The sequence below is a fragment of the Pteropus medius genome, unplaced genomic scaffold (genome assembly GCF_902729225.1).
Source record: "Pteropus medius unplaced genomic scaffold, Ma_sr-lr_union100, whole genome shotgun sequence".
NCBI lineage: Eukaryota > Metazoa > Chordata > Mammalia > Chiroptera > Pteropodidae > Pteropus > Pteropus medius.
Genome location: NW_024350921.1, coordinates 5,086,205 through 5,105,419, shown reverse-complemented (window position 1 = coordinate 5,105,419; position 19,215 = coordinate 5,086,205). Strand labels below are relative to the sequence as shown.

The 19,215-nt window shown below is 32.9% G+C and overlaps 2 pseudogenes; both read left to right on the top strand.

Annotated features, from left to right (window-relative positions):
- The first annotated feature begins 548 nt into the window (after window positions 1-548).
- On the top strand, window positions 549-667 carry LOC120584495 (uncharacterized; annotated as a pseudogene).
- Window positions 668-18,724: 18,057 nt separating this feature from the next.
- LOC120584491 (uncharacterized) lies at window positions 18,725-18,843 on the top strand (annotated as a pseudogene).
- Window positions 18,844-19,215: the final 372 nt, after the last annotated feature.

Sequence of the window (19,215 nt, the reverse complement as noted above, 5' to 3'; positions counted from 1 at the left end):
TGCTAATGGATATCTTGGGGATTTTTTTTGGAACCATTTATTGAGAAGAATTTCTTTTTTTTCTCATTGAATTGCTTTGACACCTTTTGTTTTCTTAGAATAACTTATGACATATGTATAGGTCTATTTCTAGTCTCTTCTCTCTCTACTGATCTATTTGTATATCCTTTTGCAAATAGCACATGGTCTTTATTACTGTTATTTTAGAGTAAGCCTTGAAATCAGAGTGGAAGTTCTCTAATTTTATCCTCTTCATATTTGTCATGCTATTTGAGGACATTTGCATCCCCATGTAAGTTTTCAAATTAGCTTGCCAATTTCTAGTTTTAAAAGAGACTGATGTAATTTTGATTGTAGTTTTATTGAATCTATAAATCACTTTGGAAGAAAGTCAACATTTTAACAATATAGAGGTGTTTTTTTTTTTAATTTCTATTTATTTGGTATTTTAAAATTTCTCCAAGCAATGTTTTCTAAAAGTCTTGCATATCTTTTGTTAAATATATTCCAAGAGGTTCTTTCTCATGCTATTAACAATTATGATGTTTAATTATGGTCATGCCAATCTGAACACACTGAATCTCGTCTGATCTTGTAAGCTAAGCAGAGTTGGGCCTGGTTAGTATTTGGATAGGAGATCACCTAGGAATACCAGGTGCTGTAGGCTTTAAAATATATACATATATATATATATTATGTTTAAAACCTCAACTTCCAATTATTTATTGCCAGTAAAAATATAAATATTTTTATATTGATTTTTTAACCTATGACCTTGCTAAATTAATCTCTTATTTCTGGTGTTTGTATATTCAGTCATATTTCCTATGCACAAAATTGTCTAACATATATAGAGAGAAAGCTTTACTTTCCAACCCACCTACCTCTATTTTTCTTCCTTTTTTATTCTCTCTCTCTCCTTTTCCCCCACCACTCCTCTTTCTTAATTGTACTGAATAAGAACCATAATAAATTTTGAATAGACATGGTAAGAATAGACATTCTTACCCTGCCCCAACCTTAAAGGAAAAGGTTCAATATTTAACCTGTAAAAATAATGTTAGCTGTAGATTTTCATATATACCCTTAACCTTGCTTTAAAATTTTTCATTCTTACATTTGTTTTATTATCTCAACATTTTATTTGTGAGATTCATCCATGTTGGTAAATGTATATCTATGCCTCCTTTTCAATGCTGAGTGATATTTCACTCTACGAAACTGTCACAATTTATTTATTTATCTCAATTGATATTTAGGATGTTTCCATTGTTTTAAAAATGCATATAATGCTCTTTTATGTCCCTTTGCATACTCTATATACTTATGAGTTTATTTCTGGCGTATTGCAAAAGTTGAAATTGCTAAGTCAAAGGTATGTTTACTGTTGACTTCTATATTTTTAGACAAAATCCCTCTGCAAAGAGTTTGTCCAATTTATGCTACACTAACTATTAGTAAGAGTTTCTATTGCTTCATAGCCTTACCAGTCCTTTTTATGATCAATTTATTTTACCCATTTGATGAGTATGAAATCTCCTTGGATTTTAGTTTCACTTCCCTGATTATTAGAGAGATTGAAAATTTTAAATTTTTAAAATTGATCTTTCAGATTTCTTTTTCTGTTAATTCTACCCAGTTTCCTGTTGGGTTAATTGTATTTCTATTATTTGTTTGTAGATTATACCAGATATCGGTTCGTTGCCTATTACTATTATTTATTTATTATTTTTTACTATTATATTTTACTGTTATTTTAGAGTAAGCCTTGAAATCAGAGTGTAAGTTCTCTAATTTCATCTTCATATTTGTCTTGCTCTTTGAGGTCATGTGAATTCCCACATAAATTTTCAAGTATTGCAGTGTATACCTCCACTCTCTCTCTCTCTCTCTCTCTCTCTCTCTCTCACCCTCTCTCTCTCTCTCTCTCTCACACACATACACACATACACACACACACACATTTTGATAAACACTTTTTCATAAACAGAAGATTTATTTTTGTGTGATTAAATTTATCAACTTTTTTGGCTTTATATCTCGTTTTAAAAATCTACTCAAGATTGCAACGGTGTTATTCTCTATTTTCCTTCAAAAATTTGCAGATTTGGGAGTTTGGAGAAATATGGCGGAGTGAGAGATGTCCCCAGATCTCTCCCCTTGAAACAACAATGAACTGAAAATCTAAAACTCAACAAAAAACACCCAAACTGCGCACCAGCATGTCTGAGCGTGAGATCTGTGCATAAGAGCTACCACAGGTCAGAATCCCAGGTATCTGGTGGTTGCCTGGGAGTAATAAAGAAGCTATCTCTAGCAGCCACTGGAGCTCCCTGCAGGAGATGGAGTTAGGGAGAAGGTGCAGCAAATTCCTTGAACAGCCCTGCCTGAGAGTTCTATGAGCTCCATGTGGCTAGTGGCAAGGCCCAGTCATCAGGGCAGAAAGCAGATAAGTGGGACAGCAGAGAAACAACAGTTGATTTTTACCAGCTGTGGTTACAAAGCAAAGGCTGAGCTGCAGTCCCCAACCCCTAACTAGAGGGCCTCTCCCACCATAGCCTCCGAGACAGAAAACCACGGAGCCGCAGGGGAATCTGAGCAAACGCTACTGAAATTGTTGCTAACACTGACAGGGACTGAGACTGAGAGTATTGAGCCTGATTAAACATCTATAAGAAAAAAAAAAAACGGATTATTAAGGCTTTATATAAAGCAAGAATACAAGAGGCTTAGACGCCACCTACAGGAAACCAAAAGAAAAGTATCTCCTTTGCAGCGGGCTAAAGAGAGACCTTTATACAATAAATCTTTCTGGAAAAACAGCAGAATACACTTTCATTAATGCCCAGGTAAAGAAATAGTCCATTAAAAACCATGAACAACCAAGGTGACAAGGCATCTCAGAAGGAAAGAGAAAAATTCCCAGGAAATAAGCTTACAGACACAGAAAATATGCAATGACTTAAATGACAGAGAATTCAGGATGGTACAGCTGAAAAACTCAGTGATTTTCTACATAAGTCATATCAACAATTTCAGGAATTGAAAAAACAACTAGATGAGCAGAGCAAGAAGATTGAAACCTTTGAAAAGAACAGAATAGATCTTCTGTAGATAGAAAACACACTGCAAGAGTTGAAAAATGAAATGGCAAGCTTGGGAAATAGAGTCGACCAAATGAAGGAAAGGATCGGTAATATTGAAGACAGAAACCTAGATATAAATCGGAAGGAAGAAGAGAGAATCTGAAGAATGAAAAATAATGAAAGAGAAATACAAGAACTAGCCGATACTATCAGGAGAGGAAACATAAGAATAATGGGCATTATCGAAGGTGAGGAAAAGAGGTAGGGACTAGAAAGCATTTTCAGACAAATAAATAACGAAAATTTCCCAAATCCAAGGAATGAACTGGAGCTTGAAATTAAAGAAGTCACTAGAACACCAAATTATCTCAACCGAAAAAGGCCTTCCCCAAGACACATTGTATTAAAATTATCAAAAATCAACGACAAAGATAGAATTCTCAGGGCAGCCAGGGAGAAGAAGACGGTAACTTATAAAGGAAAACCATTAGAATAACATCAACTTCTCTGCACAAACCTTACAAGCCAGAAAGAAGTGGAATTAAATATTCAAACTATTAAGTGAAAGGAACTACCAGTCTAGGATAATGTATCCACCTAAGCTCTCCTTTAGATATGAAGGCGAAATAAAGACCTTTCCAGAAGTGTGAAAATTGAGAGAATTCTCCACTATGAGGCCTGCACAAATGAAATACTTAAAGAAGTCAGCTCATCTAAAACAAAATGACAAAAAAAAGAAAGAAAGAAAGAAAGAAAAGAAAAACTATGATTAGGAGTAAGGTGACTATCAGACAAATAGAAGCAGAAGAGTGCAACACTTACTGAGAACAGGGCATTATATGCTTAAACATTAATAAGAGAATTGCTGAGAAAAAAAAAAAGAAGAGAATTGCTATAGCAAGATAGTTATGAACGTTCAGCATACATTGGAACAGACTGAGACAAAAATGACTAAAAAAGAGAGGATTCAAAGATCCAAAAGGCAAAGGAGAAAGGAGATAATGCATGCACAGAAGACAATGGATGACTGTACATATATAACTATCCTTTTCATATTCGTAGTGATAACTACACACAGAAAATTCAGAACCGAAGTATATAACATAAAACAAGAAGAACCAGAGGCAAACCCCACAAAAGCCAACCAAAATAAAGAAAACAGAAACACAAGGACAAGGGAGCAATGGAAACTCCAAGCTACCAGAAAGCAAAAGATAAAGTGGCTTTAAGAAGACCTCATATTTCCATAATCACCCTAAATGTAAATGAACTGAACTCACCAAAAAAAGTCACAGAGTCACAGAATGGATCAAAAAAACAAAACAAAACCATATACTGCCTCCAGGAGACACATCTCAGCTCCAAGACAAATATAGACTCAAAGTTAAAGGGTGAAAAATAATATTTGAAGAAAATAGCATTCAGAGAAAAGCAGGAGTAAAGGTAATAATGTCAGATAAAACAGACTTCAAAAAAAAAAAAAGCTAAAGAAAGATACTGAGGGACACTTCATAATGATAAAGGGAATCATGCACCAAGAAGACATAACACTTATTAATACCTATGCTCCCAATCAGGAGCCCCAAAATATGTAAAGCAATTATTAACAGAACTAAAGGGAGAAACAGACCAAAACATTATCTTGGTAGGAACCTAAATACCCCACTCTTGGTTATGGACAGATCATCCAAACAGAAAATCAATAAGGAAATAACATCCTTAAATGATACATTAGACCAACTGGACATAATTGACATTTACAGAGCCTTCCATCCCAAAATAGCTGCTTATACATTCTTCTCTAGTGCACATGGAACATACTCAAGGAATGACCACATACTGGGACACAGAGATAGCCTCAACAAATATAAGAGAGTTGATATCATACCAAACATATTCTTGGATCATAACACTTTGAAACTAGAGATCAACTGCAAAAAGAAAGTAAGAGCCACAAATACATGGAGATTAAACAACATGCTACTGAAGAATAACTAGTTCAGGGAAGAAATAAAAATAGAGATCAAGAGATACATAGAAATGGTAGTACAACATATCAAAACTTTTGGGACAAGGCAAAAGTGGTCATAAGAGGAAAGTTCATATCATTACAGACCTATCTCCAAAAACAAAAATGAGCCCAAATAAACAACCTAATATTTCATCTTAAAAAACTAGAAAAGGAAGAAAAAATGAATTCTAAAGTCAGCAGAAGGAAAGAATCAAAATTAGGGCAGAAAAGAAAACTACAAACCAATATCTCTCATGAACACAGATGCAAAAATTCTAAATAAGATACTAGAGAACCGAATACAACTGCTTATTTTAAGAATTATACACCACGATCAGGCAGGCTTTATCTCAGAGGCACAGAGATGGTTCAACATACACAAATTGGCTAATATGATACACCACATAAACAAATTAAAGAATAAGAATCACATGATCATATCAACAGATGCAAAAACAAAAAAAAAGATACAGCATCCATTTATGATAAAAACATTTAACAAAATTGATATAGAAGGAAAGTACTTAACATAATAAAGGCCATATATGACAAATCCTCAGCCAACATTATACTTAATGGTGAAAAACTAAAAATCTTCCCTCTAAGATCAGAAACAAGATAAAGCTGTCCACTATCACCACTGTTATTCAATATAACATTGGAAGTCCTAGCGAGTGCAATCAGACAAGAGAAAGATATACAGGCATCCAAAAGGAAACAAGTCAAATCGTCACTATTTGTGGATGACATGATTCTCTATACAGAAAGCCTTAAAGACTCTTCAAGATCACTCCTAGAAACAATAAACAAATACAGTAAAGTTTCTGGATACAAAATCAACGTTCAAAATCCGTTGCGTTCCTATTCACTAATAATGAAGTGTCAGAAAAGGAAGTGGAAAAATAATTATTTTTTTCAATTGCAACAAAAGGAATAAAATACCTAGAAATAGATTTAACAAAATATACGAAGGACCCATATAATGAAAATTATGAGACACTATTAAAATAAATTGAAGAAGATACAAAGAAATGGAAAGATATTCAGTGTTCTTGGAAATAATAATCAACATAGTCGAAATGACCATATTACTTAAAGCATTATACAGATTTAATGCAATCCCCATCAAAATCCCATGGGCATTTTTTAAAGAAATAGCACAAAAAATCATCAGATTTGTATGGAAGCACAAAGACCCTGAATTGCCAAAGCTAAAAAAAAAAAAAAAAAAAAAAACGAGGCTGAAGGTATCACTCTGCCCAACTTCAAATTATACTACAGAGTGGCAGTAATCAAAACGGCATGTTCTTGGCAGAAAAATAGACACAGGGATCAGTGGAACAGAATCAAGAGTCCAGAAGTAAACCCATATTTATATGGGCAAATAATTTTTGACAAGAAAGCCAAAAAAATGCAGTGGAAAAAGGAAAGCCTCTTCAATAAATGGCGCTGGGAAAACTGGAAAGCCACTTGCAAAAGAATGAAACTAGATTGTTGTCTATCAGGACACACCAAAATTAACTCAAAGTGGATTAAGGACATGAATATAAGACCTGAAACAATAAAATTCATAGAAGAAAACATAAGAATTAAACTCAAAGACCTTGGACTTAAAGAGGATTTTATGAATTTGGCCTCAAAGGCAAGGGAAATAAAAGCTAAAATGAATGAGACTACATCAAACTAAAAAGCTCTGGTCAGCAAAAGAAATTGTCAAGAGGTAAAGAGACAACCATTCAAATGGGAAAATATATTTGCAAGCAATGAATCCAATAAGGGACTAATGTCCAAAATATACAAAGAACTCATATGACTCAATGACAACAAGATAACAAATGATCCAATCAAAAAATGGGCAGAAGATCTAAACAGACTCTTCTCCCTAGAGGTCATACAAATGGCCAACACATATTTGGAAAGATGCTCAACATTGCTAGCTATTAGGAAAATACACATCAAAATCACAATGAGATACAATCTCACACCTGTTAGAATAGCTATAATCAACAGAACAAGTAATATCAAATGTTGGAGAAGAGGCGGAGATAAAAGACCCCTCATACACTACTGGTGGGACTGCAAATTGTTACAGTCACTATAGAAATCAGTATGGAGATTCCTCGAAAGACTAAGAATTGATCTACCATATGATCCAGGAATCCCTCCACTGGGTATTTACCTCAAAGACCTGAAAACCCATATCCAAAAAGATATTTACACACCAATTTTCATAGCAGTATTATTCACATGGCCAGGTTATGGAAGCAACTGAAGTGTCCTACTTAGATGATTGGCTAAAGAAGCGGTGATACATATATATAATGAAAAATTACTCAGCCATAAGAAGAGATGAAATACTGCCATTTGCAACAACATGGACGGATCTCGAGATAATCATGCTAAGGCAAAATAACCTAGAGGGAAAAAGTTGAAAATCACATGATATCATTTATATCTGAGATATAAACCTAAAAGCAATAAACGAACAGGACAAAACAAACAGAGACTCATGTACATGGACTATAGACTAGTTGTTACCATAGAGTAGCTGGTGGAGGAGGTAGGGGAAGGTAGACAGGGTAAAGGGGATCAAATATGTGATGACAGAAAGAAATCTAACTATGGGAGGTGAACACACAGTGTAAATATATATACATGTCTTACTGTTAAAGTGTATAGCCATAACTTATTGGATTTTGTTAACCAATGTCGCCATAAAATAATTAATTAATTAATTAATTAATTAAAATTTTTCAGATTTTACTCTTCACATTCTTTTTCTTTCAGTCATCTTTTGTTCTTGTGTTTCATAATTTCAAATCTGAAGTTTATGATGGTCTGAACTCCATAGGCAATTTATTTTTCATCCATCAGTCACCATGTCTCCCTTAGTTCACTTATTAGAATTTTATAATTTTATGTTTCCTGGACTGAATATAAAGTATAAATTCAAACCTCAAACCTTCATTAAGGCAGACCTGTGATCAAGGATCCAACATCAAGATAGAGAAATCTTTTTTTCATACAGTTGGCTGAGTTTCTGTTTCATATGATCTTATCATTGAGGCTTTAGCTGTTTGAGGATTCAAATTACATGTAAGTATTTCAGTTCTCAATCCTCCACTTTTTTGGGCCCAAGCTCATATTTCTTAACCCTCTTAGGATTGGTAAAATCCAATATTTGAATTTGTTAAAATTGGCAAATGATTTCAGGAGCTTGTAGCTTTAGTGCACTCTTAAAAACTTTTTATTGCTTACTTTGGTTTTTGGGCTTCTACAGATTTGTCTTAATTCCTTGCTGGTTCAGAACAAAGTTTAAGTTTTTGTTTTTGCTTTGTGTTTATTTTTACATTTTCCAGTATTTCTATGTGTTTTATAGATAAATAATTTATCAAGATATCATGTGTGCCATGTTGGCAGAAATATAATCTAATGTCTATATCTATATCTATATCTATATCTATCTATCTACATCTATCTTTATCTATATCTATCTATATCTACATCTATCTATATATATGTGTATAGATAGATAGATAGATAGATAGATAGATAGATAGATAGATAGATATAACATCTATGATATATAGGGCCATGTTATAGGGAAAGTCTCCAGTATTGGATGTGAAATTAGATATTGTTAGACAGGGTAATCTGTCTGAATTTAGGCAAAGGATCGCCTCACTAAAGGCCTAACACTCAGTTTGGAAGAGAGCTGAAATTCTCGGCTAAGAGAATCAACTGGTAGTAACCCAGTTAGTGGCAATTCCTTGAGGTGTTGAATATAGTGTTTCAAGAGAGAAAGTTTAGATTAGATAGATGATAGATAGATGATTACATTGATAGAAAGATAGATAGATAGATAGATGATAGATAGATAGATAGATAGATAGATAGATAGATAGATAGATGGATAGATAGATGGATGATAGATCAAAAGTGTTTGTTAACAGGGAAACCATCAGAAGACACACAACAAAATATTATGAAGAGTTCAGGCAGACTGGAGGAAGATGCCTAGATCTGAATTAGGGCTTTTCCCATTGCTCAGGATGTGATCTCAGAAAAGCTACTTAAACTTTCTGTTTTGGTTTTTTCATCTGTGAAATTGAGACAAAAATTATTCATGTTCCATAGATCTGTTATGCAGATTAGATGAGTTAGTACATATAACTTGCTTAAAATGTTTTTTAGCACATAATTTCAATATGTCTTAGCTATTCTTGTTTTTAACTATTATCTAAAATTTAGTACTATGCAAAATACTGTGGATGAAGAAATAAATGATAGTCCCTGCTCTCAAAGGGTTCAGTCTACTTACTCTCTTGGAAGAGATAATATATAATCTGTACTATACATTGCTTACATGTAAAAAGTGATAATCAAGGTATTAGTATAATAAACAATGTATAGACGAGGCTTAGAGGATGGGTTGATTAATTATTTCTCCTGAGGTGAAATGACGTTGCATAGAGGAAGATCACATTTGGAAGAAGATGATAAATTTGTTTTGTTTCACGATAAATTTAATAGCTTTTTAGAGATGACCATGAGGAAATTAGAAGGTAGCTCTTAAGTTATTTAAGGCATCTTGAGCTCTTTGTGAGCTCGAGTTTTCTGATTCAAATATATTTTCAGTCTTAGATTTCTTTGACACTTTTCTTATTATGCAGAATTAATCACAAGGTGTTTGAGAGGACTCATTAATACTAGACTGAACATAATGTTTGTTCCAAGTTCCCTACAGATTGCCTTGAAAGGGTAAGCCCCACTTTTTATTTTTTTCTTTTATTTTCCATACATCCCCAACCCGAATAAGGTTGAAAAACAACTAAATGCACTATTGTACTTCTCTTGGATACAAAGGACATGAGAATTCCAGTGAACATTAACTTTCTACTTTATAAAACTGAAGGCTTTGTGCTCAGGATCTGCTCAGGCTTGTCCTTTTAATGTAACACTTGATCCAAACACTTTTATCATTAAAAAAGTAATAATGACTCTGTTATGAGGCACAGGAGGTCGGAAGTTTAATGCATGTTAGAGAACAGAAAATTCAGCCACCACAGCCAGTGAATACAGATTTCTTTTATTCTCCTTGCAGTCATCCACTGATTGTTTTTAACACCTTTTTTTCTCTCTTCATGATAACCACATATGAGGCCTAAATGAGAGAAGTAAAATTGACCCTTTAACCAGAAATCTTTATTACTTGCAAGCTCAAACAATGACAATGTATACTTCTAGTACTGATCTTAAAGCTCTGTGAGATCTTGCTGAATCATCAAAGATAAATTCCACCTAGAAGCATGTTATTTATCATATGCTGCTTCTTTGAAATCTGAAAATCTGCATATAATTATAATTGTAAAGTGAAAAGGCAAATTTCACCAACCACTTACATAAATTCATCTATCTCATCACTGCATAGTCAGTCTCATCTGGTATTGATTTCTATTAATCAGAATACCTGATTGACTAAAGTAATTCCATTTCCTGGCCAAGCTCAATGACAACATTTAATCAATAACTACTATACTTTAGGTTTCCTCACGGTAGCCCTCAATTCCTTAAATATGAATAGAACCTTAGAATCGGAAAGGATGTTTAGCTTGCCATGTAAGGAGTAGAGAGGTACCACACCATTAATGCTATGAGAAGAGTAGATTCTGGAAAATAGGAAGTTATGGGATTCTGCCAGGAAATAGGTACTGTAGAGTGGCTACTGGAGGAACTCCAATTTATTTTCCCTACAGACACACCCTAGCTCAGTGGCAAGTCAAAAAATGCAATTATTTCCCAGACTCCCGAAGTTACACATCATACTTAGGACATTTGGCATAACATTTCTTGGGAAATGGTTGAACTCTTGAAGTTCATAAAATGACCTCATGTTGAGAACCCTTAATTGAGAGCATTCTGTATGCCAGAATTGATGTGAGTGCAACATTAAATAGCACATGGTTTTGGCCTCAAGGAGCTTACAGTCAATTGGAGGAGACAGTAAAGTAAGCAGACAATTATAATACAGAAAGAGTTGGGAAAGAATAAAAGATGCAACAGGAATTCATTGGAATTATCTTGGGAGACGGTTGAGATAGACTTCCCAGAGAAGGAATGCTCTAGTAACAGCTACTCAAAAACTGAGTAGAAATTAGCCAAGCAAAATTTGTGAAGGATGTGCCCTCAGTAGATAGAAAACAATGTACAATTAGATGAAGCATGTCATCATCATGCAAATTGAGCAATAGAAAGACTATTTCCTTTCTTATATGCTGACTTAGACATGTCTTAATGTGAATAAAAACAAAATACAGTTAGCTATAAAAACAGGCAGTTTACAGTCCAGGATAAGAGGTATTGACATGTAGCCACTGACTCCTGAGTCTGTCAACTCTAAAAGCCTTTCATTCTAGAGAGGTTTTACACATTTCTAAGTGTAGTCATTTGATTTTTATATGATTTTGTAGGTTAGATGGATCAGGTAGTATTATGTCTCCTTTGTAGATGAAAAAATTTAGAAACGTATTATTTTCTCTCATGGAGCACGTAGCTAATTGCTGGAAAAACTGGCAATAAAAATGACTCATTTCTCCTTTAGTCAGACTTCTGCTCAGTTTTCCTTATAACTCAAGCATCAGCGAGGCATCAACTAAGATAGTCCATACTTTGAAGTTAATGAATTTAGCTCAACCCCTATCCTCTGTGTAGTGGGAGACTCGAGTCATTCCCAGTCTCTCTGAGGATTTTAGAATGAGTGATATGGCTTATGGATTTCCTATGTACTATTACATTTTTCTTGTGAATCGATTTTCCTTTAAAGGTAGTGTATTTCTGGAGGAAATTTCTAACATATTGGGATGCCCTCCTTCTCCTCTCTCCTATGATTATACCTACCCTCAAAGTCTAGTTATTTTCTGGTTTAGATTAGTTTTACTCTATTTTTGTCTTTGTTTCCTGTTAGCCAAACGCTCAGGTGTTAAATGATCAAGTAGCTTACCAAAGCATTCCAACAGCTGTTAAGATTTACTATTTTTTTCACAAACTATATACTCTATAGTTAGTGTTATCTTTCTGAAACTAACGTTTTTCTTTACTTTTCTGAATAAGTTACAAGCCAGACCCCATGCTCATGATCTCTAGATATTACTATATAGGAAGAAAATAAACTCATTATCTCCCCCTACCTACCATGTCCACCTGACAGCTCCAAGTGTGACCAGATGTTTATTACTAAAATAAAATACCAATTTTACTTTTCATGGCACTACATTTTAATCTACTAAGCCAGTATTATGTTTCCTCTCTCTCTGTCATTATCATCTTTTTAATTTTTTTCACAGACTAATCAATATCTCCAGAATAACAGAATCACCGAAGGAGATAAAAAAGATTTACTGGGGATCCAATTAAACCTCAATGAAAGACCAAAAGTATGTGAAGGCAAGTGGTACAAACAAACAAACAAACAAAAAAGCATATAAATTTATGTCTATGTTCCTCATAAATTATGTCTCAAATTTCTTTCTTTTTCCATATTGTACTATCTTCTGTAGATAAAAGTAAAACACATAAAATATCATGAAGTATCAGGGTGATATTGTAGAAGCTTAATTATTACCTTGGAAATATATTCACTGTATGGATTAAGAAAACTGAAAAAAAAATTTAGTTTCTTCAAAGAAACAAAACTGATTTAATAAAATTATCTTATTTTTGTAAAGACTAAAAATCCACAGCTAAGAAGAGCATGATGACAAGTGTCTAGGCAGCCATGGGTGGGAGCATCAGATGAGTTCTGGAATTACTGATCAGGAGGTCCATATACATTAAATTAAGGAATTCTAGAATCAAGAACCAGCCTTCAGGATGAAGACTCTAGAAGAAACTAGGGAAGGAATTCTTAGATTCAGTCAGCTAGATTTCTGTTCAAGGTGAAATCGCAATCCCAAGTCAGGTCCTGAGACAAAAGCTCAGTCATGTGAGAGGAGCTCAACGACTCTGTTGTGAGCAAGATTCACTGTAGCTCTACACACCCCAGATATCCTGGGCTTCTTCTGACCTATCCCCACTTCTGAGGGACAGAGACAGTGTCTGCCTTTTATTCACCAAGACCTCGGTGGGATTAAAACTCTTAAGTGTGTCTGTCTTGTTTGAAAATGAGAGTTACAAAAGGCAGGAACAGAAAATAGGTAACTGATTCTCATGTACAAATTAAGTCAGTCCTGTTAATGAACATCCTGTAATATACTACATTACATTTTTTAGTTAGGTTCAGAAAATTAACTTTCCTGGGACATTTGAGTAATATTTAAGTAAATGGTTCTCTTAAATCATGCCATGTAGTCTACAATGTTCATTTTAGAAAAATAAAAGCTAGCAGATTTTTTGAAGCTTAATGCTTTATAGGGATTCTTTGATATTTTTTTAATATTTAAAAACACTAGAATATTTACTTAATTTTCATTCTGATAAATTTATTTTAAAAAAATCATTACCAGAGATAAGTTGCCCCTTCAATTAATGAAAATATTATAATGGAATAAATATTTAGTAAAATCAAATATTACTTCTAAATAAATGAAAAGCAGAAAGTGAGTACTTGTTCAAAATTTGAAATGATTTCAAAATTTCAGCAAATTATTACCATGTAACAGGTACAGAAAATTTAAGTATAGAATATTTTTAGTTGCTTAGAAATATTTTTTTAAAATGTATTCATTTGATTTAATTACAAAGATGTTGTTGTCAATTATTAACCAAACTCATATCAGTATATATCTTTACTATACATATTTGAGGAGAAATGTATGAACTATAGAAATTATAATTAATTTGGTAATTTGAAAAGTGCTATTAAACTTGCCACTTTGGGGGCTGCTGATAGGATCACCTCATTTTGTTATGAAAAGCAAGGATACCTCATCTCTGAGACTGACCCTTTTGTTAAAATCAATAAATTATTAGTCATTTTTTCATTCTGTATTTATATAAAACATAAGCAGTTATTCACACAACTTATAGGTATTATTATTGCTTTATGACTTATTGTGACATTGGAACTTTAACCAGGAATATCTAGGTATGTCAGCCCTGTGTCCTGAGCGTTTTAATATTCCTCACTCCTTCTCTCTCTTCTTTTCCTCTATTTATGTATGTTGCAAAAGGTTATGATATTCCACTCTAACTTTTTCAAAGCCCATTACTGGCTTTTATTGCTTAGCTCACAAGTAGTTATAGTTAGCCATTTTCTAATTTTAAGACTTTTATTTTCTCCTTCAATTCAATATCTTCATAAACCTGCAATTCAGTATCTCTATGAACTTTACTTTTCCAGGAAAGAAAGAAGAAATAGTTTCTACAATCTTTATGTTCTTTTAATATTAAAATATAGAGATTTTTGCACATTTTTCTTAGTACCCTGGGAGAAAGCCCAATTTTTTGTGCTACAACTATTAGAGCTGCATACTATTTGCAATTTTATTATTTTCCATTGTTACTAACCCTATTACTAATTAATTATTTGCACTGAGTTGTTATTATTATTATTATTCTCAGTAAAGCTCATTATGTAGGAGGGAGAACCTGCTCAGTCAGGTTCTAAAGGAAGGGCACACTCCCTTGAAGCAAAGTTAACAAGGGTTGTAGTTGTTCTTGACCTATTCTCATTGAGGTCAACATTGGTAAGAATGAAGAGACTGGATTTCAAAGGGAGATTGAGACCAGCAGAAAAAAGCTCCTAAAATTTCTCTTAGCCTTTTACTGTGATCGAAGTTATGTCAGTCACAAGCTAAATCTGAATTTTACTCTGAAGTAAATAAGAACACAGTTTCAAGCATGCCCAGGCATGCACATGCACACAGGCATACACTTAGCTTCTAGCCCAATAAAAGATGTGTAGTTTTGTTTTGTTTTGTTTTGTTTTTACATCTCAATAAAGCAATGAAAATATTTTTCAATCAGATGTCAAACTTCTATGCTATAATTTTATGACTTGGAAAAACACATCTATCATAAGACAATATTTTTGAAGATGAGTTGTATACTTAAGACATTATATTTATAAATGTAACACTTAAAACATCTCCATGAACCTTGCTTTTCTAGGGAATAAGTTTACTTATTTCACATTTTTTTGAGAAGGATGACACTTAGGTTATGTTTAGAAGGCTGTAGTAAATGTACCATTTGCATTATTCAACATAGTATTTCTAAATGGAAAATAAAACTTAGAATCTTATTATTTATTCATTAATAGTTAGGCTAACCAAAAATTGTTTCACATCATATTCAGATACTTAAATTTTAAATCTTATATGAAGTTCATGTAAACTAGAAAAATAAAGTCAAATTTTATGTATTTAACTTAGTTCCCACATAAACCCAGACTGTCTTTACACACTTGAAAACAAATAAATAAATAAACAAACAGAATAGCGGATATTTTTGTTTCTTTGTATATATTGAGAAATTTATTCTAGTTTATTTGATTCATAAGTAAGTAAATGTAAACTTCACTTGTATACCATATAGGTCATATTTTCTCCATATGGTAAGAGGGGGTCTCTAATTCTTTGTATTCTTAGTTTACCTTCTTCCCTGTATCTCTTTCCATCCATGGTCAACAAGCAGCCCCTGTAGCAACAATGCTCTTGCAATTGTTTGAGATTTGTTTATTTAAGAGTGTATTTTTTAATATTCACATATTTGTCAATCTCCCCAAATCTAAATATCTATCATTTCTCTATCTACCATCTCTATCATCTCTATCTTTCATCTCTATCATCTATCTATCTATCTATCTATCTATCTATCTATCTATCTGTCTATCTATCATCTATCTATCATCTATTATAATCAGCTATCTTCTCTTCTTTTATGGTGTATTTTCACATATTTTATCTTCATATAATGTGTACTTACCAATATAGAATTCTAATTATTGCATTGTGCAGCCATCTTTTAAATAAAACGGGAGGAAAAACATAGTTAAAAACAGAAAATACATTTATACTAGCTTTTATATTTACCATGTGATTATGTTTACCAGGGCTCTTTATTTTGTTATATGGCTTTAAACTCTTATTTAAATGAAAGTGTCCTTTCATTTCTCATTTAAATGAAAGTGTCCTTTCATTTCAGCCTGAGGACCTCCTTACAGGGTAGGTCTGCTAGTGAAAATTTCTTCCATTGTTTTATTTATCTGAGAATGTCTCGATTTCTCCTTCATTTTTTAGGATGGCTTTGCCAGATATTGAAATCTTGGTTGGCAGTTTTTTCTTTCAGCACTTCAAATAGAACTGTTAAAATAGAATATAGTCACCCCACTGTCTTCTAGCCTCCACAGTTTCCAGTAAGAAATCAGCTGTTAATTTTATTGATCCTCAGTGTGTGATGAATCACATCTCTTGTTGTTTTAAAGATACTTTTATTGTCTTTGTTTTTTGGAAGTTGGATATGGGTCTAGGTGTGGATCTCTGATTTTATCTTACTTTGAATTTGTTGAGCCTCTTGTATAGGTAAATTAATGGTTTTCATCAAATCTGGGAAGTTTTTGATCATTATTTTTCAATATTCTTTTTGTTCTTTTCCCTTTGCTTTTCTTCGAGGACTCAAGTTATACATGTGTGGATAGATTTGATATTGTCTCTCACATCTGTAAGACTCTTTTTTATTATTTTATTTTCTGTTTCCTCTATTGGATAATATCGATTGAGCTCAAACTCTGTTCTGCTCTCTCTGGAACCATAAATGTAGGCTTTAGTTTTTAAAGTTACTGGTGATGAGGGAACTAGGTTAGGTTAAAATGCCACAAAGCTTGCTTACAAAGAAATGCTGTCTTTTTATTTTATTTTATTCATTTAACTAAATGCTCCCTGGGTTGCTACAAGCCTTAAGTTGTTTTCCAGAGTTCAGATAAAATTGATTTTAACATTTTTCTACTCATTTTTTTCATTGATTTTTATAGAGGGGCAATTTTTTAGGGTGTCCTTACTCTGCCACTTAAGTTGGCATGACCTTAGATAATATACTTGCCTTTATTTTTGAAGACTCTTTATGCTAGATATGGAATTTGGTTTGGCATTTTTCTTAGTATCTGAAAGATGGATTCAGTGAGAACGATGATTGTTGTTTTTAGAGTCCACAGTGATCTATTTTTTTTCTCATTTATGTCTTTTTTATCCTCTGAGTTCTGTCAAAATTATTTATCTTTAGTTTATCTATTTTTGTCTGATGTGGTTTTCTTCATGTTTTGGGAAGTTTGCTGAGCTTATTTATTTGTTAGTCCTTTTGCTATTGTCCCATAGAATCCTTAGGATCTGTTCATGTTTTTCTTTTCCTCTTATTTTTTAATTTTATCATTCTTATTATTTATTCTTTGTTTATTACTATTGACCTATTTTCAGGCTCATTAATTACTTCAATTACTTCTATGTTTCAACTATTAAATCCATCCAGTGAAATTTTTTATTTCAAAAATGTGTTTTGATTTTATGAAATATTTTATTTGTTTTTATATATATTTTGATTGCTGATATTCCTCTATATTTTAAAATTAGAGACATGTGTACTATTATGATTATGATAGTGATTATTAGTAAAATTTCTTACCTCTCTGAGTTTTGTTTTCAAAATGCCTTTAAAATTCTTGATAGATAATTTCAATATCTGACTTATTTGGAAGTTTGTTTCTGTTAATTTTTTTTTCTTCGTGAAAGGATCATATTTTCTTGGTTGTTCATGTACTGAATAATTGTACTATATACTAAACATTATGACTATTTTGCTGTGAAAGCTTTGGATTTTATTATATTCCTCCAAAGAGTGTTGTTTTGTTTTAGTGGCCAGTTAACTTGATTAGACTCAGACTGAAAACTCTGTCCTGCCTCTGGTGAATAGCAACGTGAACATTTGTTCAGACTCTTTGCAGTGTGCTGTGTTTATGTGTTCTGCCAGTCAGACATGGGTAAGATGCATGCAAATACACACACACACACACACACACACACACACACACACACACACACACATACACACACACACACAGGCACACAATGTGAAATTGTTATTTTCTTAATTCCCTTTTTTTGTTTTGTTTTGTTTTAGATTTGTCCCATTACTTTCCAGTGACTTATGCTTCAGGATTCTTCCTTTGGACCTTCTAACCAGAAAAATAATAAGCTTTCAATACTTTTGTTTTAACAACCTCCCATGTCATGACAGTGACTGTCCACAGATCAAAGCCAGAGATAGAGGAGATTAACTCCATATTCAATCCTTGCTTGCTTCATATTGTTATATGCTTCAAAAATCTTTTTGATAAGGCAAGATTTTTCTTGCTCTCTCTCACCACTCCTTTCTAAATTATACTGGAAGTTCTAGCTAATGCAATAAGAAAAATAGAGGAAATAAAAGGAATATAAATTGAGAAGGAAGAAATATAACTGTCTTTGTTCACAGACAACATGTTATCTATGTGGGAAATGGAAAAAAAAATTGACATTAAAACTCCTGAAAATAGTAAATAATTAGAGCAAAGTTGCAGGATTTAAGATTAATATATAAAAGTTGATTGTATTTTTATATACAATAAACAAGTAGAATTTGAAATTAAAAACACAATACCATCTATGGCCATGCCACCCTGAACAAGCCCAATCCCATCTGATCTTAGAAGCTAAGTAGGGTCGGGCCTAGTTAGTACTTGAATGGGAGACCACCTAGGAAGACCAAGTGCTATTGGCATAAAAAAATAAAAAATAAGATATCGTAAGCTGACAAGATCCTTGCAATTTGTGAGGTCAACCAAGGGTTGCCTCGCCTAAAAAAAAAAAAAAAAACCAAAGAAAACAAACAAAAAAACCCACCTACATTAGCACCCCCGCAATGAAATAATTAGGTAGACATCTTTACATATAGATCTATATGAAGAAGACTATAACACTCTGTTGAACAAAATAAAATAACTAAATAAAAGGAGAGATATCCCATGTTTGTGGATAAGAAGAATCAATGTTGTTAGAGTGTTTTTTCCAACTTGATATATAGGTTTAATGCGATCCTAATAAAAATTCAAGCTAGCTATTTTATGAATATCAACAAACTGATTCTAAAACT